The sequence below is a fragment of the Pygocentrus nattereri genome, chromosome 15, assembly GCF_015220715.1.
Source record: "Pygocentrus nattereri isolate fPygNat1 chromosome 15, fPygNat1.pri, whole genome shotgun sequence".
NCBI classification, from domain to species: Eukaryota; Metazoa; Chordata; class Actinopteri; order Characiformes; family Serrasalmidae; genus Pygocentrus; species Pygocentrus nattereri.
The window spans coordinates 8476752-8499453 of NC_051225.1; the positions used below are offsets into that span (position 1 = coordinate 8476752).

The window sequence follows — 22702 nt, forward strand, 5'->3', positions numbered from 1 at the left end:
GCAACACCCTGAAAACCCCTTTTTGGCACCTTTATTTTTAAGACTGCACTCAAACAATGCTGAATGCAATTGTGAAAAATCTTGTCAGAATAGGCACAATGTGTCAGTCACACCACATCATCCTTTTATAAAAGCACAGTTTGAAACATGTCAGATCACATCGAGATAATCAGTGCAGCAACTGCATGTCAGGGTTTCTGAAGCGGCACTGTCAGTGTTGTTGAAGCTGAGTTGTGGGACAGGTGCAGTAACTATGCTGATATCCTAGAGATGCATGTGCATTGTCTTTTAGTCATCAAACTAGCCTTGTAAACCAATCCTGGAATGCAACAATAGTCTTTCAACAATGAGTGACTTTTGATTGGACAAGTGTGATAGAAAAATAACAGTTTTAAACGGCCAATAGCTCCATATCACAGTAGTGTTTCAGATGGATTAGCTATCACGCTAACAAGACTAACCTACAATTTCAAACTGGTTTTCCTCTTTACTTCAAACACCACATTTACTGCACGCAGTTCTGTCCATCAGATTGAATTTTTTTCTGAAATTAAAACTTTGTAGCCTTGTCAAATGTGACAGATCTTCAATTGGGGTTTACTTTTGTACAATGCAATGCCTAAAACTAATGATTCTGAACTACTATTTTTTTTACTAAAGACTTTTACTAAAGAGATTTGACTTGGACTTATATCCCAGAGACTTGAGACTTGACATGGACTCACATCCTCTGGACTCACGCCTCAGAGACTCAAGATTCGACTTGCACCTAAGAGACTTGAGAATCTCCTTGCTTGCATCTTAGACATTTGAGACTTGACTCATATGTCAGGGATATGAGACTTAACTTGCATCTCAGAGAGTCAAGACTCGACTTGCATTTCAGAGGCTCAAGACTTGACATGGAATCACATCTCAGAGACTTGACTCAGAGCCACATCTCAGAGATCAAGAATCGACATGAATCAACTTGTAGACATCTCAGTCATATGCATCCCTGTCCACCTCCAAAGGTGGCTTGAGTGATCAAATCACAATGCATCTCCAAGACCCCATTAACACTCGATATTGACCCATTGAGTGATCTGAACATAAATGTACAGCGCTAAGTGCAGGCACAACCAGGGTCCAATGTGTCTTTGAAATGCACTGCAATCCAATCACTCACAACACTTTCAGAGGTACTCAGGGATACATACGACCACACTTCATTTGTCATGGGAACAATAAACCATCTCAAAATGTCTCTGACGACATTGAACAACTGTCTTAATTGACTTAATTGACTTAAATCGTATCTCGTAAGTTGCGGTAGCAATTCATGCGGTCTAAATGTTTTAACAGCCCATGCATGAACATGAGCAAGGACTCATCTGCCATTTCTGTCTGAGACTCTGACGTATAAATTCAAGGCACTATTAAGCCACAGTAATTCAAGGCAATAATCGAGCCCCTAAAAATGCCAGGTGTAAACATCTATACATCTGTCCATTTGTGACCAAAATCACTTGAGATGGATGTTCATACCAGGTATGAACACGGCCTGCTCTGGACACCTTTAACATCTGGCATAATTAGACATCTTGGATGATCTGATCATAATGGTCAAGGACAGCACTAAGCACATGTGGGAATGCAGTCCTATTTGTCTTAAAACCGGACTATGTATGCATTTAATAAATGTCACAAATCACCCTGACTCAAATCAGAGTCGGCCTCCCAAGTGGGGCAACCATAATTGTTGGCCCTATCATCGAGTGATTGTGAGTTCAATCCCTGGTGATGCTACAGCCATCCGTAGCTGGGAGTCCAAGGAGCACAACTGGCCGTGCTCTCTCTGGGTGGGCAGGATAGCCCCCCATCTCCCATTATCACTTAGCACCGTATCACTTATCACTGACGTAACAGAACTGGCAGTTGACACTTTCCTCTGAGCACATCAAGCTGTCCAATGATGTTGCGTTAATGTCAGTTCATGAAGTTGTGGTGGAGCTTCACATGACTCAGAGGAAGCCTCTACTAGCCTTCACCCTCCTAGCACTGGTATGATTGGGGGAGTCCTAAGTAGTGGGTGGAATTGGAAATTACTAAATTGGGGGAAACATTGGTAAAAAAAAACTCTAGAATCCACAAGCCTATTTCACATTTTCCATCCAACTCCTCACTTCTCCTGCTGGAGCTGCTAGATGGAAACAGAGCGGGGAAGCGCGTTAATCATCTTTCGCACAAGAAGTCCCACTTCCACCTCCAGCTCCTCCAGCGTCTCGTCTGGGGGAAGCGGAGTGCGATTTCTCTCCTCTTCAGCGGAACCTGAAAACAATCCAGCGCTAACAGGTCTGATGAATGCCATCCTGTCAGAGACGCCAACTGTTCGAGCTCCTTATGGGAGCGGCCCGATTTTTATTGATGCTTCAGAATGTGCCCAATTAATTCCTGTTAATGTTCTTTCCACAGTTTCTCCTGACTGCTGCTTAGCTCAGAGAGAGAGAGCGAGCGAGAGAGAAAGATAGAGCAAGAACCTGAGAAGATGGTAAAAAAGTTTGAGGGAGAGACATAATTACAGATGTAGGAAGCTCATGGAACAGATGATTGCTGGAGAAAGTAACTACACAGATTATATAATAACTAGTTTTATCTTCATCCATCCATACTTTCACTCATTAAGTGTTTGCAAGACCTATCAAGTGGTTAATAAAAAGTGCAGATTTAATGATCAAAATTCATGCTTAGAGAAGGACTGCTTCTCTAAACAGTCTCTCTTTAAGAGAGCCTCAAAAAACTTTGATTTGTATTGATCTGCTCTGCAAATGATGATATAATAAAAATAACACAAAATAACAGATACATTTTTGAAACCTCCCCAGGTAGAGATGACAAAACTGTCCAACTGTCCAAAACGATGCCTTTATCCAGGGCCATGAAGCTTACCTTGGATTTGTTGATGCTATAGCACCAGTTGGAAGATGAAGAAAGAAGAAGAATCAGTGGCTGCTGCCAGTGCTTCATAACCATTTTGTGTTGCGAGAGGTTCGAGGACCCAAATATTGGAGGACCATATTTATTATTTAGAAGAATATGCAAGCAAATGTGAATCTTCTTCATCAAAGAAGAGACAAAATGAAGCTAAACAAACGGCACGGATGACTGCAGAAAACCTAAAGGCCACTTTAGGTTCTACTGCATGCTTGGAAAGGGAGGAGTGAGGCAGGAGTGTTCAGTTGGTTGCAAACTGCAACCTCACCACTAGATGCCACTAAATCTTACACATTGCAACTTTAATACCTTTAATAATAATGTATTTAAGTCTTATTTAAGGGGTAATTCCAGCAATTTTTGACAATTTCTAAGTTAAAAGTCAAGATATATTCATACAGAAATAGAACTCTTCACTTCTTCAAAGAAAACAAAGAAAATGAATATTTCCAGGTTTTTCTTCAATATTTTTCCATCATTTGCATTACAGATGAAAAAACACACCATGTCACATCAAACCACTCAGAATACCTTTGTTTCAATCTTAACCACTGAATTATAGAGAAATGTTAAAAATCTATGTAAATCTCTTTCACGTAGGTATTTCCAAGGACTGTTCTATGACATAGAAATGTTCTAAAGAGAAATCAGCCTGGTAGGGTTTGTTGGTTGCATCAGTATGGAGCAGACGGTTGGTAGAGAAAGTAACTACACACCCCTATATAATAGCCAGGATTCATTTAACAAGTGTTAGAAGTAAAGGTTCATAAATAGTAATAGAATAATAATGATATCTCTGTTTATAGAGAACTTTTCATATCAGTGGCAGCTCAAAGTGCTTTACACATAGGTGTAATAAACTGGTGAGCAGAGTAGCAAGTAGTTTGTTGTTCAGATTGTCAATTTCCATTCGTCACGGAATCTTCTGCTTCAGCGCCCGTGTTGCATCCGATTCAATTCCCCCCACGAATTCACATTCCCTTTCAGAAATCAGGTTCTTGGGCGACGCATTCACTTAAAACGCCAACGAACTCTGGAACTACGGAAAGCGAAAAGGTTCAAAAAAGATTTGTACAGCAGCTACAATCGCTGACGAACAGTACAAGAAGTATTTATCAGTATGACTGTTTACTGTTTACTCAAATTGGAAATAATATGTATCACCAAACCTGAATTATGCCATGTTATCTTGGGTGAATTGGTTGAAAACAAGCCGACGTTCAATCTTTTTTTGAACTTTTTCACTATCTGTAGCTCCCGTGTAGCTAGAACTATGTTAGCCGTGCTGAATGGCTGTAGCTGTAGGCTAGTAACAACAAAAGCATGTTAGCTTGTGCGCATTGATCTCAGTTGAGAAAGCAGTTTGGACAGGAACCACGAAAGCAATCCTGGAACAATAGTTTATACTAAAAATACATTTTGACACGTGGACGCCTATACACACATATACACATTGCTGCAAACAGTAGAATTGTGTGTTTGTGTGTGGGTGTATATGTGTATATGCATATGTATAGATATGTGAACATGTGTATGTATGTAGCAGCAAATAGTAGAATTGTGTCTGGGTGTATATATGTATATGCATATGTATAGATATGTGAATATGTGTATGTATGTATATCTATATAATTTTTTTTCTCCCTTTTTTTTTGTTTATTTAGTTGTCTGTTTATTTACTTATTTTATTTATTTTTTCTGTTTCTTTCTTTTTTGTTTCTTTTATTTTTATTTATTTATTTATTTTTAAAATTATTATTATTATTATGATTTATTATTATTATTTTTACTTTATTTATTTATTTCCCCCCCCCTCCCTTCTCCTCTTTCTTTCCTGTCCTCTTTTTTCTCTCCTTTATTGCCTGTCAGGCCTGGCCAAACAAATAAAATACAAACTTTAACAAGAATAGGCTTTAGTAACCTATAGAGCTTTTCTTGTGAAAACAAATATGTTTGGTACATCAGTGCATTCGGATTACCATTCCGATTGCAAAAATTGCCAGACATGACAGGTTAAAAAAAACAAAAAAAACAAAAAACATTTTAGCCCAGAACATTATAATAAAGTCATCACAAAACAACGTCTAACGTCTAATGGTGTCTAAAGGTGAACAACTCTGACTCAGTAAATTTGGAACTGATTAGGTAATTTTGCAAAATCAGTTCCACTTTAAGGTCAGTTAGAGCCTTAAAAACTAGTAGCAGGACTTTAAAATCTATCCTAAAAGACACAGGTGGTCAGTGCAGTTTTTTCAAAGCTGTGAAAAAGCTGCTGCATTTTGAAACTTGAAACTTTAAAAAGGTTCTTTACACTCACACATCTTATTCTCCCAAGAACTGCCTATTTAAAAACCTCTATAAGGAACGTGAAGCTCATAATGTGCCCATACTTTGGTTTGTGCTTATGCACACACAGAGAAATGGATACTTAGCCGAGTGTTCGTGAGAATGAAGCCCTACATCCATTAGGCAGTTAAAGCACACAGCAGAGTGCAGATTTAAGTTAGTGCTGAGGCTTTATGAGCTCATAACGGGCCTGTTATTTATTTATTAGCCTGGCTGCCGGACTGCGCGCTGTATATACAGTGTATAATTAATGAAGGAGGGAACAGCTCTCCTCCCAACACGGCGACACATAATCCTGCTCAGAGCACGGAAGATGCGGCTACTCCCAGCGGGCTAATTAAACACAGAGAGCTGGCCATCCCTACTGTGCGGGGGCCGCCATGAGGGGTGTGTGGAGGGGAGAGAAAGGGATGAAGGGGTTGACCCGGGTGGGGTGAGCATGCAGATTTGGGCTGTGACCCACAGGGATGAGCTTTCAGCTTTGCATTGGAAATGTAGTGTAAGCACAGCCAAATCTGTTTTCATAAGACTAATACCCCACACTAATGTGTAAAAGTCTAGAATCACTCAGCATATAAATCATTCTTTAAATTATATATACCACGAGAACTGTCACAGTGTGGGCTGAAACATTATATACAATACTGATTTAATACTTCAAGTGTTTTGGGATCAACAGGATTTTATTAAATGACAAGGTGCCCCTCCACCCTGCCTCTATACTACTAGTCAGCAGTGTGATATTCATTGTCATATGTCAACAGTTGTTATTTAGTTATTTTATACAATAATAACTAATTCAGTGTAGATATACATAAAATAAACTAACCATGGAAGGATTTCAATTTCAAATTTCAATATTGTAAGTATTTGTGGGAGCAAGAAAAAGTTATTAAAAGGAAAAATATATTTAAAAAGACCATTTTGTCATGTTATCCTTCCTCCTTGCCCACATATGCTACCCCTAAACATTTTTAATCACTGGTAAAATGAATATTTTACATTTTCTACATACAAGAATACCTTAAGCAGTGTAAATTTCAATGTATTAATTAATAAGCATTAATAGTTCATGTGCTTGGGAAACAATGTCATTATAAAATAAATCGACTTATTTATTTAATCAAGTTATCTTTCCTCCCTAGGTTCATATCCCACTCATCAAAAGTTTCATATGACTTGAATCACGTCATATCACATTTTATTTATTATATTTATTTATTGATTTGCTATTTTATGCACAGCCATAGCTTGCACGTTGTGGATTTAAATATTACTACCTAGAGACCAAATTGTTTTTCTGCATTTTCTTAAATACTTGAAATGTTTTGGGAACAGGAAGTTTAGTAAATATATAATAATAACAATAATGTATTAATACTTACTTAATACTTATAATACTTACTTTACTTTTTTACAGTCATTTTTTTTTCAAATTACCCTTCCACCCTGCCTTTATATACTATAATAGAAAATGTATTGCTTCTCACATTATTTTATTTTATTTGCAATAACACAATGTAGATGTGGGCGGCACGGTGGTGTGGTGGGTAGCGCTGTCGCCTCACAGCAAGGAGGGCTTGGGTTCGATTCCCCGGCCGGGTGACCGGGGTCCTCTCTGTGTGGAGTTTGCATGTTCTCCCCGTGTCTGCGTGGGTTTTCTCCGGTTTCCTCCCACAGTCCAGAGACATGCAGTCAGGCCAATTGGACATGCTAAATTGCCCCTAGGTGTGAGTGACTGTCTGTCTGTCTGCCCTGTGATGGACTGGCAACCTGTCCAGGGTGTATCCTGCCTTTCACCCGAAGACTGCTGGGATAGGCTCCAGCACCCCCCCGCGACCCTGACATAGAAGCGGCTTAGAAAATGGATGGACAATGTAGATGTAAATATTATGAAGCAGACACCAAAAGGTATTCATTTTATCCTATATTCTATTTTCAGATCAAGAAGAATTATATGATAAATGATAAATAATATCTACTGTAATTATTTATCTATTTCTTTATGTAACTATCTAGTATTTCCCATCTTGCCTTCATACACAACCATTCAGAATTTGTAATCACTCTTCATTTAAATGATCAAAAAAACAGAGTCGTCTGCTTTGAGATTTGATCACCACTTTCGAAATATTAGATATGCTGGATGTTAACTTTACTATAGCTTTCTCAGGCATTTTATAATCTCAAGCTCTGTTCATCATTCTAGACACATTTAACCTGTAATTTTATACATTTATCTGCAAACATACAGGTTTTCTATTATTGCACAAATTACAAACGTTTGAATGATGATTCCAAACTTCTGAATGGTACTGGATGAGTATCAGTTACACAGACAAAAAAAAAAAAACCCTGTAACACAGCTCTGCTCTAACCTTTTAAAATCAGCACCCTGTCAGAGCAAAGCAAACACATCATTTATCTGTCCACAGATGTAAAGTAGCTAAACACCCCCAGGAGCGAGTTCTGGCAGGCTGACACATTTCAGCAGCACGCCAGCCTGGATTCAGTCCCACACAGTGACTGAAGGTGTGTTAGGAGCTGCACTGGTAAAGTATCAGGTCTTCCTGCTGCAGTTTGTACATTAGCTACGAGTGGCCCTTCACAGCATTACTAATTTAAACAGCCTCTGCAACATTAATGGTGGCTGTTTGTCAAGACCAGACGCTTGTGAGCGACTAACACATAACAAGTGACACTGCCTTGATTTGGAGGAGCCATTGCTGAGGACAGCAGTCTGCTGCCGTGATTATGAATGCCAGTGTAATCAAGCAGCGTGATTGCGTTTCAGACACTAAACGCCACTTTAAGTGCTGTTTTGACCTTCTGGGCTAGAATGAAATATCAGCTGTGAGAGGGGAGGAGACTCTGGCTTTGTTTTGGTGCTTTGCCATGTTGCAGATGCTAATAAAATCACTGATCAACACAAACTGAGCGCACAGTGATCTTGTGGAGTGGGTTAAAGAGATGCCTGGAAAACAATAGTATTGCATGCAAGCTACATACAGTGCTGTATAAAGGAGGAAATATGATTTAAAAGGCATTCATCTGGACAGAAAGAGTTTATATGCTAAGAAAAGGTAACATTAATTTAATAAGTAGTGGTTTTAGGTTTGCCAATGTGTTTGTTTAACTCCTCCTCATGACAAGCCACTTTTATTTGAAGTTATTATCTTAATACCTACTTTGGCTAATCAATACTCCATTATGTTAAATCAACTGTGCTGCTGGTGGAATTTAAAAGGGGAAATTTTAAAGCGCCTGCATGGTTAAGGTGCAAAGTCGTTTAAGGTGGTTTGATTGAAATAGAGCAATTTGCAGATTCTAGAGCAATTTGCAGACTCAGAATCGTTCACAGTGGTGATAATAGGAACCAGACGTCTGAAGAGTTTAATGCTTCTTAAAGGTTCCGTGTAGAAAGTCACACAAATTGATTATATATGCATTGCCTGATGCTTTAGACACTGTTTTGCAGCAGATTTATGAAAAACTTTTGGTCAATTCCTCTCCATTCATGGTAGGGAAGTACAGGCAGGGCACTGTACGGCAAAATAGGCTCCAATGGGAAAATGTTTTTAGGTTTATCCCTGTTTTATCACTTTCAACAGTACATGTAAAAACTTAGAAGACACCTGTAGGTTCACTTCAATGCACCATTTCAAATCACTTTAAGTGCATTTGTTTACATCTTAGCATCTGAATTCTGCAGAAATTTTGAAAAATGGGTGGAATTTCCCTTTAACAAATGCAAGTGATGGCTGTGGAGTCCAGGAGGCATACTTACTTTTATAGTATTTATGATTATTTGCATTGATTCTAATGATATATGGCAGGGTTTCTCAACCACGTTAAGTGGTCCACAAATCACTCTCTGGTGGTCCTCAGGACTATACCAAGGGACTGCCAGTGGTCTGTAATGGTCGTGCTGTTGGCATTAACACTTGCACTTTGTCATAAAATTCAGTGAAAAAAAATGTGACTTTATAATAAGGAAGAAATATCGAATTTAACAACATTAATATGAGACACACAAACAGGATGCACAGGTTTTTAAGCAAAATAAGTGACAAATAGTGACAAATAAGTAGGCCTTGAGGTGACAAAGGTTGAGAACCCCTGATATATGGCACTTTTTCAAGCACAAATATTTTTATTTCCAGTATAAATTGCTGTAAACAATGTTCTTGCGTGCTAAGACTTTTGCCCATTACTGTATAAGTTCAGTTCAATCTTTCATTAAAGATGTCTTGCAGTAGATGTTATCACAACGCAACACTATAAACTACTGCTGTTATTTTACTGTAAATTAAACTTTACAATCTTCTAAATCACAGTAAGATACTGTATTTAGCTATGAATTCTGGGAGCTGATAAATTATATAGTGTCCTGTATAATTTACAGCATCTGCAACTGCAGCTGCCATAGGCCATCTCTTCATTCCAATGCACTGATACACAACAGCGTGGAAACCTAATCCAGTCCACAGTGTCATGCTCATATGACCTGCTGACAAGCTTTTACAGACCCGACACAGTAATTGCCCTTCATTAACGTCCTTTTGTTGTTCTCGAGGGATACAGAAGGTAGGAGGGTGCTGCCTCCTTCTGATATCTTCCTGTCAAAACAATGAAGGTCATGGAAAATCAGGACCAATTAAGGCCTAGCATGGGCAAGCCTGCAGGACCGAGGGGTTAGACTTGGCACAGAAAATAAGATACCGTTAATTAAAGAGAGATAAGAGAGGAGGAGTGATGGATCATATATCGATCACAACAAATAATCCTTTAAGGAAGATGACGGGGGAAAAGGGGCCTCTAAGTACTGATTTATAAGGTATCTGATTTATAATGGATCTGAATTAAATGTCAAAAGCATCTATCTGCCTATTTTCCCAGCCTAAACTCTTCTGTTGTAGGCCAAGAAATAAAACTGGTCTCGGATCAGTGCTTAAGGGCACAATGTCCACACATAACAGCCCAAAGTCTGACAGCAGCTGCCATAAAGCGTTCTGTCAGCAGAGCTCAGCGCCATCAATCTCTGCCAAAGCATTCAAATCAATAACAGCCTCGGAATAGCCCACAGGAAAGCCCTTCATCTGCACCAACATATCCATCAAACCCTAGCAAGCTCATTTCTATGTTTAGACCACTTTCTTGTTACAATTAGGTTAGGACACAGATATGAAGCTCTGAGGTGAATAATGAGCTTGTGCTTATGGGCCTAGATACAAGCATTTCTGTCATTTATACTAAGAATGGTCTAAAAACCCAGAGAATTTACAGAGATGTTGCAGATAAAACAGAACATGTATGTGCTCTTAGTCATTCAGAGTGGTTCGATGTAAAATAGATCATCATACCAATTACCAACTTTCTTTACAGTGGTGGTCACAGGAACCAGGGCTTGTGATATGTATGTCACAAGTATAGCCATTTTATTTACTGTCCAAACCCAGCAGGGAACCCACATGAGCTTATATGTTGGTGGTGGAAAATTTGAAGAAATTAGTTTTCTTTGGGGACTATTTTACCTTAACACACCTTGTGCGTATCCCTCCGCCATAAATGGGCACTTTACTGCAAGAGTCGGTGTAAGACTCATACGTACAAGCTCAAGTAGATGTTAACATCTGTTACAAGCTCCATTTGTCGGTGTTTAATCTAGAACAGCTATTATAATGTTAAATCAAAATAAATAAATATTTTACAGAAATCATGAGACCTAGAAGGCCCCAAAAACCACTCTATGGCATATAGGTTTGTATAAAAATGGACAGGTGTATGACCCGAAAACATTCAATGTTTTTTCTGGCACTGTGTTTATGCTAATGTACTTTAGTCCATGTTTAGAGAATAGTGTGTCATATAGTGTCAGAAACCACATAATCAAGGCTATCAGAGATTACTGGAACCCGAAGTTTTCTTTAGGGCCTGTTTTTCTGTACAGTGTTCTGCATGTACAAATCCACAATGAATGGATTTTACAATGCTATAAAAAAATCTCAGGTATCATGCAGCGTGGTTGTGATCATTTCGTGTAATAACTCTCTGTGAGGGAGCTCTTAGAGACACTAAACATTTCAGACATCTTGTTCCCATCACCACCACTGTGAACACTCCTCACACATGGCATGTTTCTCTAGGAGCAGAGCATTTCACATCAAACCACTCTGAAGGACTTCATTTACATCTTAACCACTTAATTATGCAGAATTTTCAAACTGTGGAAGCCTTAATGCAATACTGCATCATTCTGTCACTCTCATTTCTATCTGCTGCATCTGTAGCATATGGTCAATTGCTAGGATGTTTACCTGCACTTAGGAAAAGGACAGAAGACTCATTGACACAAAACAGGCTTATGAAAGAAACCAATGGCAGACGCTGAATTCTGTTACTAAATATTAATGCAAAACATTTATTTTTGAATTCTTAATGCAAAGTTATTTCTAAATTAAGCTGTAAATCTGTATCATTTGTGTTTTTACAGATGAGACTGTTTTTCCAAAGAATTTGCGCTGAGGCATGCCAGTGTGGTGATGTGAGTGGAACTTTCCCAGACTCCTGTGCATAGACACCAGAAAATATTAAGGCAAGCCAAAGTAACTGTACCTGCATTTTTGCATACATTGTTGCTTCAGTGTTGGAAATTTGGATAAACCTTCATTCTCTCAAGCCTTTCTTATTCTCGTCTTAGCCTTAGACACTCCACCCACGTATACATGGAGCGTCTGGTACACTATATTGCCAAAAGTATTCACTCACCCATCCAAATCATTGAATTCAGGTGGTCCAATCACTTCCATGGCCACAGGTGTATGAAACCAAGCACCTAGGCCTGCAGACTGCTTCTACAAACATTAGTGAAAGAATGGGTCGCTCTCAGGAGCTCAGTGAATTCCAGCGTGGTACCGTGATCGGACGCCACCTGTGAGGCGCATAGTGCGCAGAGGTCACTAACTTTCTGCGTGATTATGAATTTTTCTTTTCTTTGTCAATCACTACAGACCTCCAAACTTCATGTGGCCTTCAGATTAGCACAAGAACAGCAAGCATCACCAAGCGCAATGCAAAGCATTGAATGCAGTGGTGTAAAGCGCTGCCACTGGACTCTAGAGCAGTGGAGACGTGTTCTCTGGAGTGATGAATCAAGCTTCTCCGTCTGGCAATCTGATGGACGAGTCTGGGTTTGATGAGTCCGGTTGCCAGGAGACGGTACTTGTCTGACTGCATTTTGCCAAGTGTAAAGTTTGGTGGAGGGGGGATTATGGTGTGGGGTTGTTTTTCAGGAGTTGGGCTTGGATCCTTAGTTCCAGTAAAAGGAACTCTTAATGCTTCAGTACCAAGAGATTTTAGACAATTTCATGCTCCCAACTTTGTGGGAACAGTTTGGGAATGGCCCCTTCCTGTTCCAACATGACTGCGCACCAGTCACATATATTCCAAAATGTTTATTCAGCGACTGCTAATTGGCTTCCATTATGAGTGAATTTCAAGTGCATGCTGTAAAAAAACATAAGTCAATTTAAAATTAGACATAGAGTATTTAGATCTAGAGCATTTAACTGCATGTCAGTTATGTAAAAAATTTAAAATTTGTTTTTACACCACATTTTATTTCTTCACTAGCTGGAATACTTTTCATCAGGCATTTTTTTTCCATTTAGGCTCCCAGTTTCAGATGGCAGTGGTATCACTGGGGTTCAAACTCACAACCTTCTGATGTTGTGATAAATGCTGAGAGATGTTACTACATGCTATTTTTTTTACAGTGTATTAAACATTTACGGACACAGAAATCTGAGTAACTTTAGGAGCCCCTGAATGGTTCAACCATCTAAGCCATATAACTCAGAAAATTCATGTGCCAGCTGTGCTTTCATTTCACTTTTACTTAAGATTTTGCCGCAACCCAAACGGACCATTGTTTATTCAAATTATGCCAAAACTGCAACGGCAAAATAGGCATAATTCTAAATAAAAATAAATTATTTTAGATTATTTTTTTAAAAACTGCCTATTTGCTTGAATTAGACACGAGGCATCTTTACTTTTTGTGTAACTGCTGGCCCATAGATTGTTGTTGGGGGATGGGGGTCAGGACGCACGCTATGTTGCAGTGCATGCTGGGGGCTGTAGTGCATCTCAGGGAGCAATGGGCTGAAAAGAATTGAAAATGAAAATAATTTTGCAGGCCAAATAGGATTAGGTTTGTGCTTGACACATGGAATCTAAGCATTCACCCAACATCAGGAAGTTGTGAGTTTGAAGCCCAGTGATGCCACAGCCATCCATAACAGGAAAAATGACTCAAAACTTAAAATGATGATTTAAACGTATAAAATAACTTAGGAGAACTTTTGAGTGAACTCTAGTTTAATCAACCACACAATGTAAACAGGGCAGATAAAGATTAGGTTGCAAAACTCTAAAATAGTCCTTTGATGTCTTGTCTCATCATCTCAGAGCCTATGGTCTATATCAATTTGTAAGTGGTCAGACACTGCCGAATTCTACCGGACGTTCCAGATGTGCGCTACACCAGTCTGCATGTATGACAAATCTCCAATGCCCTGGAGAAAAATTGAGGCTGCATTAGTTAAACCGTGACAGCTTCAGGATATCCTCTTCCTCTCCAATAAATCTAAAGCTGCTCATATTAAACCTGACAGCACCGTGAATCATTCTCTTAGAATACTGTGAAAAATCTTTCAGAATATACTACAAGCCTCTGCATTCACTTCATCATAGCCCATATGGTACGGTGCTGCATTACTAATAAAGGGTCAGCTGGTACAGAATCTACAGTAATTTGTCAAATGGATATATACAGTGTGTTGGAACTGCTTTGTGCTCATTTAAAGTCCTGGCTTCTTCCTTCTCTTCCCTTTCTTTATTCAGATGGTTTTCTTTGCAGTGTCATTGTGTGACACGTCTGTAAGATTTCTTTAGATGTTCCCTCCCACCTGATAAGCGTCTTAGAGTCCTTACAGCCATGCAGTATCTGCAGTGTTGTAACCCTGATCTCATGTCTCAGAAATGGTAACACTGAAAAGAGTGATGCACTGAATGTACTTGATTTAAATGTGTACATCAATTCCACATACTTTTGTCTTTCAGTTATAAAAAAGCTATAACTGTTGATGTCATGTATTTTTATTCATATAGCAATGATATATTCCAATGCATTGCATGTCTGTGTGGTTAATGAGCCCAAGCTCACTGAAAATACGAACACTAATAATGATTGAAATAAATGAAGTCTAGAATCAAAATTCAACAAATATTTAACAAAACCACATCCACAGATATTTGCATGAACAACATGTAGCTGAAGCACATTTCCATTTACAATTCATTTTTTTCACCTGAGTGTTTATGAGCACTTATGAGGTCATCCATCACTTTCCATTTGACTGGACTACAAATATGAGAGGCCAAATTCTCTTAGTCATTCACCAACTCTGGAATTTTTTGAGAATACACAAATAAAATAAATGTAGTGGTTATAAAAAAACACTACATGTCTGAAAAAGCCCAGGGCGATAAGTAAAACAACCGAAGCTGTAGTGAATCTGCTTGGCTGAGGGTGCATGTTTATTTTGCCTCCACATGCACAGTGAGGAGGATGGTTAAAGAGGCAAAAATTCCTCCAAGGACCACAAGCTGGAGATTTGTGGAAGATAGTAACTCTTTGAGGTCACCAAGAGAACTACAACTTGATGCAGCCTTCGTGCCAAAAAAGTATTTGGAAGGCATTACATTAGGAGGCCTTTTCTTTCATCTAACCACAAATGTAAGCACTTGGAATTCACTAGAGTTTAGATGAGCAATATAGTGCTTTTTAGCTACAAACCTATAAATAAAAGAAAGGCATAAAAAAAAAATCTCACTCCCATTGTAAAATATGGTGGAGGAGGATTTGTGATGTTTTGAGCCTGTTTTTCCTCCAAATCTGATAAAGAATTGGGTTTTACCTCAGTAGTCGGATTTCTCAGTGCATGTATACCCTTACTGTGATTTCTTTCAGATTTCTCAGTCTGTGCATGTGCAAAAACAGACGGCGGAACTGGAAATAAGTGAGCAGCATTGCCGCAAGATGGCAGCACAACACATTTGGAGCGACGCTGAAACCAAATATATGCTTGACGAAGGAAGAATTTACATATTTATCACCTTGTAGATGATGTATGTTCATATTATCGGGTAAAACGGCACAATGTTTAAAAAAAAGCATGTAGTTTGAGTTTTATATTCTGTTTACGTTGCATCTTCTTCTGTGAGTTTATTGACTGGTTGCAAAGCAGAAATCTGACTACTGACTGATGCATGTAGACCTGGAGTTACCCAATTGCATGTAAACGTGTTGATCGGATTACTGACAAAATCTGATTTTCTGCAGTGAGCGGATTAATAAGTGCATGTCAACACACTCAATGATCTGAAATATACATTCAAACTGAAGCAAAAATGATTCAATGACCACAGAATCAGTCTACTGACATGGCCATCACAATCCCCTGAACTAAACTCCACTGAAAACTTGAGGTGTGAGCTGAATAGGAAAAGAGGACCAAGGCACATGGAGAGGTTTTGTATTGAGAAGTGGTCTCATGCATCAGTGATTATAGAAGAAGACTCACTGCTTTTATATTGGTGAAGGGAAGTTGAACAAACTACCAAATGCAGGTGTGCATACGCTTGTGACTTATTTTATTTAAAATTATGTTGATAAGAGTTTTTGATGTTAATTAAAGACATCGTTCCTTTACCCATCTTTACCAAGAATAGTAGGAATTATGGAACTAACTGTAACTTTCAACTTTCAACCATTCACTGGCCACATTACTAGCCATTTTTGACCATTTTTATTGGTCCATTCATTACAAAAGCATTTCAGTTAGAAAATCAACAAAACATGCAATTTGACCAGGGGCACCTAAACTATTGCAGACGATTGTATGCCTTAACAGAGCTCTGCTATTGGGAAGGCAGCAGCGATGCCATGGTCTTAACTTGTCCCCTATGCTCATTGTTTTGAATAATGAATTTCTACTGCAGCTATTGATTTCAAACTGCATGATACATGCTGATGTACTTACACTGGAAAAACAGACCAAAGAAAAGAGAAGGACCTGCCAGAGGGTCCAGACTTCCATTCCTCACTCTTTGCATAGTTTGCATAGTTTCTTATGTAGTCACTGAAAAATTAATTTTAGCCTCAAATGCTCAGTTCACAGAGCTGCATGTACCATTTGCACTTTCATTTATGTAGCTAGATGCTGATCAGGACCAAATCCTGCATGCACAGTGGAACCCCAATAAAAGGACTGCCATACTGTTACTATATATTCCAGCTTATTGACTGTTTCTGCTAATGAGAGCTCACCTGCAGGGTAACAAGGTGCAAACAGCAAAACTATTAAAGCACAGACTCAGATAATCTCTGCACTGAGAAACTTAATGTAATACCCAGTGCACTCTGTGTGTTTTAAAAACCAATTAAAAAGTAGTCACAAAAAAGATTTGGGTGGGTAACCTTGGTCCCAGAGTCTGGCTCTGGAAGATTAAAACCACGACAAAGATGAATTTAAAAGGCTGGTAATTACAGAGAGGTGTGGGCGGGGGGCTTTACTCCTAACAATGGATGCAAGGAGCCACTTTCTAAGACGGAACAGGACCACTTTGGTAGGCGTAATGAATAAAATGCACTTTCGGGATACTGCTGAGGATATTGGAATCATCTACAGGTGCTAAACCGATGCTACAACACCTTCCTTATATGTCCACTCACCAGCCACTGTATTAGAAACACCTACCTTCTACTTGTGGACACTGGCCACTTTCTTAGAAACACATACCTTCTACTTTCACTCACTGGCCATTTTATCAGAAACACTCACCTTATGTTTCTGGATACTGGCCACTTTATTAGAAACAACTACCTTCTACTTCTGGACACCGGCCAGTTTATTAGAAACACCTACCCGCTATTTTTATTCACTGACCACTTTATTAGAAACACACACCTTTAATTTTCACTCACTGGCCACTTTATTAGAAACACCTATTTTCATTCACTGGCCACTTTATTAGAAACTCTTACCTTGTACTTTTTCTCACTGTCCATTTTCTTAGAAACACCTACCTTACACTTCCATTTACTGGCCACTTTGTTAGAAACACCGAAGTGATACTTTTTTTTTTTTAATCTTGTACTTCTACCTACAAAATCAATACCAGTATCAATTCAAAGTTCAATGACCTATGAGTGAATATCAAATTGTAATGTCACCGGTTATAACTGTGATTCCTGAGGGTACCTCAAAGGCTGTAGAAAACATGCATTTTTGGAGGAAAAGTCTTGCAGGATACCAGAGCAAAACTGCCACTGCGATTCAATCCCACAGTGTTGTCATAAAGCACTGGATTCGTTCAAGTATCTGGCACAAGGCCCAAGCTTTCCACATCAGCCGCAACACAAACCTATCTTCAGCACTGTCGCTGTTCTGAGTCTCTAATCACCACTCATCACTGATAGCTAACAGCCCCAGGCCTCCAGGAAGCATTTCTCACCGTCTTTCAAGCTGATTTCTCCACTATCTGCCCCCACTATATTTATTCTACAGGATGACAGTTAATTACAGAGGGGAATTGGTTACAACCCCACCTGTTAAGTCTTAATGTGGCAAACAAAATGGAAAAGCAATTTGGAGTCACGGAGGAGAACTCGCCTGCAGAGCTTCTTTGTTGAGTTGCTAAATGCTAATTGTTAAACAGACTGCTGCCTAAGATGTGCAAATGTTGGAAATGCAGCACTCTAAGCTTGCACAAACAAACTTCTCTGTCTTCTCAGAGTGCGTTTGAGTGTGTGTGTGTGCACACAGCATTTAAGGAAACCAGTCTGAGAGCACATTGCTCTTGATGTGTTTTTCTTGTGGCCAAGGTAAACATTCGACAGACCTGCTGACCTTATAATGTCTCTGCTCTTAACGTAGCAAGGCTGGACAGAAATGGCAGGAGATGGCTGCCTGTTTGTGCGCCAGTGACGACAAAGCTGTGGCCTGTTTGCCGAGGAAATAACATTTTGCTGGAGCCCAATTTTCTCTTCATATCACGCTTATGTGATGGCTGTAGAAAAATACACAGTCTGTTCTTATCAACACTTTCACATCGCTCCTCAGCACAAGCCATCCAGCACATGTTACACAGCACAGGACAGCCAATCAGAACAGAGATATTTTACATATAGTACTGTACAAAAGTTACCACTCTTTATTTATTGAACATTCTGTCAAAACAGCCATTAAGTACAAGTTATTCATTTTCCAGGAGACATTTCTGGGGAGATTAGATATAAGATAATCCTCTTGCATAAGGAACAGGAAAATCAAGGCAAATTAATTTTTAAAAATATATATGCGTTTCCAAAAAATGATAAAAAGCTACAGACTCCTAACAACCATGTAAGGTCTGGTAAACCAACAAAACTCGTCCCATCAAGTAAACCACACTTAGGCTATGTTCACATTACCAGATTAAAAAAAATGGAACAAATCCAATTTTTTCCCCTAATGTGACTCAGATCTGATGTTTTCAGAGCTGTGTGAACACACAAATCCAACCTGAGCCACTTCATATGTGGTCCTATATCAGATACGTATCCGGTTCATGTCCATGTGACCTTAATGTGACGCTCAGATCAGAAATCATGTGTTTTTTTTCACTGTGTGTGAACATCATTCAGAGTTATCATGGCAGCAGCACCAAACACAACAGCACATGACTGAGGTGTCCTTGAGCAAGACACCTAACCCCCAACTGCTCCCCGGGCACTGCGGATTGGGCTGACCACCGCTCTGGGCAGATGTGCTCACTGCCACTTAGTGTGTGTGTGTGCTCACTAGAGTGTATGTGGTGTTTCACTTCACGGATGGGTTAAATGCGGAGGTGAAATTTCCCCGTTGTGGGACTAATAAGGGTCTCTTAATCTTACATTTTCACCTTCCTCTCACTCTAATAATAAAGCTGAGAGCTGATCAGAGTTAATTATCTTCACAGCGAAGCTCGTTCTGCTTGTTAATTCGGTTGCTGTTCATGACGCATGAGATTCACTCATGTGACTTTACTGAGTAGGATGTGCGCATCCGGGTCATTTCAGGATCTCAGTTTGTCCACAATAATCACTTACCTAAATGAGTGTGAACCATCATGGCAGAGAGATTGGATCTGAGCAAAAAAAAAATGGATTTGAGCAATGAGGCTTGTAATGTGAACGTAGCCTAAAGCTTTCTTCTTTAACAGAGGAGAATATCAAGCTGCTTCAGATCTGAAAACATCCACAGGTGTTTCTGTCCATCCTTCCATGAGTCTGAAAGGATGCGTAGCTGTCAAGAAGTCATTACTGAGAAAAGGAAACAGATAAAAAATGTGTAACTCAAGTAAAAAAGCTGCAGGTATTATCAGAACAATGGACTGACCACATGACCTGATGTGTTCAGAAAAACTTCTAAGCCTGAACTTTGGAGGTGTAGAAAACTTTCCCTGCAGGTTTCTTTGAAAAACTGAAAGTGAGTCACCTGAAGAGTCTGTTCTTTAGCTGTAACTAGAAAAGTGCACGTCCTGAAGAAAACGCAGAGGGATTGCACAGCCTAAGCAGTTCCCAGGTGATTGCTAGGGTGTTGCCAAATGGTTACTATGATCCTTTAAGTGGCTGCAAAGGTGTTGATAAATGATTGCTATGGTATCCCAGGTGGTTGCTATGTGCTCACTATGGTTACACACATGGTTAATAGGGTGTTACTAATTGATTTGTATCAACATAATAAAACTTGGGTCCACAAACTTCCATTCCTATGGGGAAAAATTGTCATTTAACATTAATTGCAGGAAAACTGTGTGTCTGATCAAAAAGCTGTATACAAGCACACAAGCACTTCCAATCAGACCAAACATTCTGGGGTTGGAACAGTGTCAATATCGGAAAAACTGTGGGACAAGCAAAGGGGACAACAAAATATTAACCAACAAGAATAAGATAATTAAGTCATGGCCACAGCTTGGTAAGGCGTGGGAACATATCATGCTTTATTAAGCTGTGGTCAAGGCTTAATTATCTCATTGCCACACCTTACAAATTTGTGGCCACATATTAGTATCTTAATGCTGTGCCTTACTAAATTATGGCCATGATTTAATCGCGTTCCCCAGATTATAAGATGTGGTCCCAACTTAATTATCTCTTTCCAATGCTCTATTAAGACAGGGCCATGCATTAGGATCTCATTCCCACACGTTATATGGCGTAAACATGCATTCATTTTATTTATACAGGGTGTCATCAGCAGGGCTTCAAAGCAAAGTGTGGAAACACTAAATACTGAAAATGCTGATATTATATTTAGTAGTCGAGGCTGTTAGTTAGTATGTGTTAGCTATACATATCCATGCTGACTGAGAATTAAATAAGGGTGGCCTCAGACTTAAAGCCTGTTTAATGCTAAATAAATTTTGGAAAATGATATAAAAAAGACTTATAATTGTGCCTGGTATCTAATAACCACACCATAAGTGGACTAGTGGGGAGGACATAACATATGAGAGGAAAAAAAAGAAGAAAATGATATATTTAAAGTCTCCAATTGGAGATTCATACTAAAAGGATGAACAAATCCTACATTTTTTTTCTACAGAAGACGAGCACAATTCATTCCTCTCTGTGAAAGCGCTGAAGTGTGGCGAGGGAAATTTCATTAGAGGCTGCAGAGAGAGACAGGAAATAAAGTTTTCTGCAAGATGTTTGGCCCACGATATGCCAGGCCAAATTGAGAGACTTACAAATTCAATTAATGGAGAGTGTTTGAGCTCAGCGGGGCTGTGTGCTGCATGAGGGGCTCATGCTGATCAGGGGTGGGGCACTCTATAGTGATCCAGTTAAGTGAGGAGCACAAGCTCCTCACCTGTCATGTTTTATTCTGCCAGCCTCTGTCCAGCACCTCAAAGCTGGACATAGTGAGGGGAGACGTGCTTTACACCAAGCCCTGCAAATCTCTTCATTCCTCTGATCTGACCTCCATAGATCATCCACAGAACCTATGATTTCACCAGCATGTGCCAGCATGCTAGTTTCACAGTATAATTCATAGCAGTTACGCAATAATGAAAAATATTTTATATTTTTCTTGTATTTTATTGTGTCTTCTGAGGTCCACTTTACTCTTTAGGTAACCTTTACTGTACCTTTACTGATGTATGTAAATGAGCTCTGTTCTGGTTGGCTATCCTGTATTGTGCATCATGCAAAACGTACTCCTGACAGAAACCCTCCTTACAGCTTGAGCACAAATAAGCAGAGCTAAACAACACTCTTAAAATAGATGGTTCTTCAAGGGTTCATTAGTGAAGACATTGGTTTTATATAGAACTGTAGACACTCAAAGAACACATTGCATGCATAAAAAGTTGCCGAATGAGAAGCTGACTTCAGCCTCATAAACAAATCAAACGCTGAGAGACATTTTACAAGAAACTATTCCATTTTTGTGATAAAGTTTCCTGCTGGAGATGTGAGCTCTCTCTTTCTATATATATAAACAGTGGGGAAAACATTCCATGATACAGGCCCTTAATAATATGCCTAGGGTTCAAGAGGTTAAGTCACAATTCATAGCTATGAAAACCCCATAATAGAGTACAACACAACAAATACTCTATATTACAACAACAGCACAATGGAAGAAGCCCCACTAATATCCATCATCATGTTAATGAACAATCCAAATTATTAGCGCAGAGAAGCCTCATTGTCATTGAAACCAATATCTCACAACACAATATTACATTCATATTCACAAAGCCGGCGAAAGGAAAGTGAAAGCTGCCCCTGTGAGAAATGGGGGGGGTTTTGAAGAAATGAATTACATTACGTTACCTCCTGTCTCCTTATAAACCTTAATGATTTTTTTCTTCCGTCTCCCAGGGCATGGATGGTAGTTACGAGATTACTGTGCTGGTTTTTAATACATATGAGACAGAACAGAGGATTAATAAGGGAGCTCTTACTTGGGGGGGATTTGGCTGGTTGGAGAAGAGCAGGAATAATCGTGGGAAGTAATTTACAGCGTATTTCATTCTGGACCCTTCGTGTGAGTCAGCCTTCCTCAGGCGCACCAAACTTTTGATTTTCGATGGCGCACGGAAGCGTTTGAATGTTTAATGTTGTTGCTTCATATATCCATGTGTTGATGCCAAGAGAAATGTAAAAACGCTCACAAAGATAGAAACAACAACAAAAATAACCCCCTTCCCCCCCCAGCGTTTTCAATCCAGCACTGCAGCCGTTAAAGAAACGCCAGCCAAACGATGAGCCACAACAGGTGAT

At 39.3% G+C, this 22702-nt stretch overlaps 1 protein-coding gene across 1 annotated transcript in view; it reads right to left on the bottom strand.

The window, feature by feature from the left end:
* The window catches only part of ncanb (neurocan b), a 235380-nt gene that overhangs the window by 202774 nt on the left and 9904 nt on the right, over positions 1 to 22702 (bottom strand). The window lies entirely within an intron of this gene.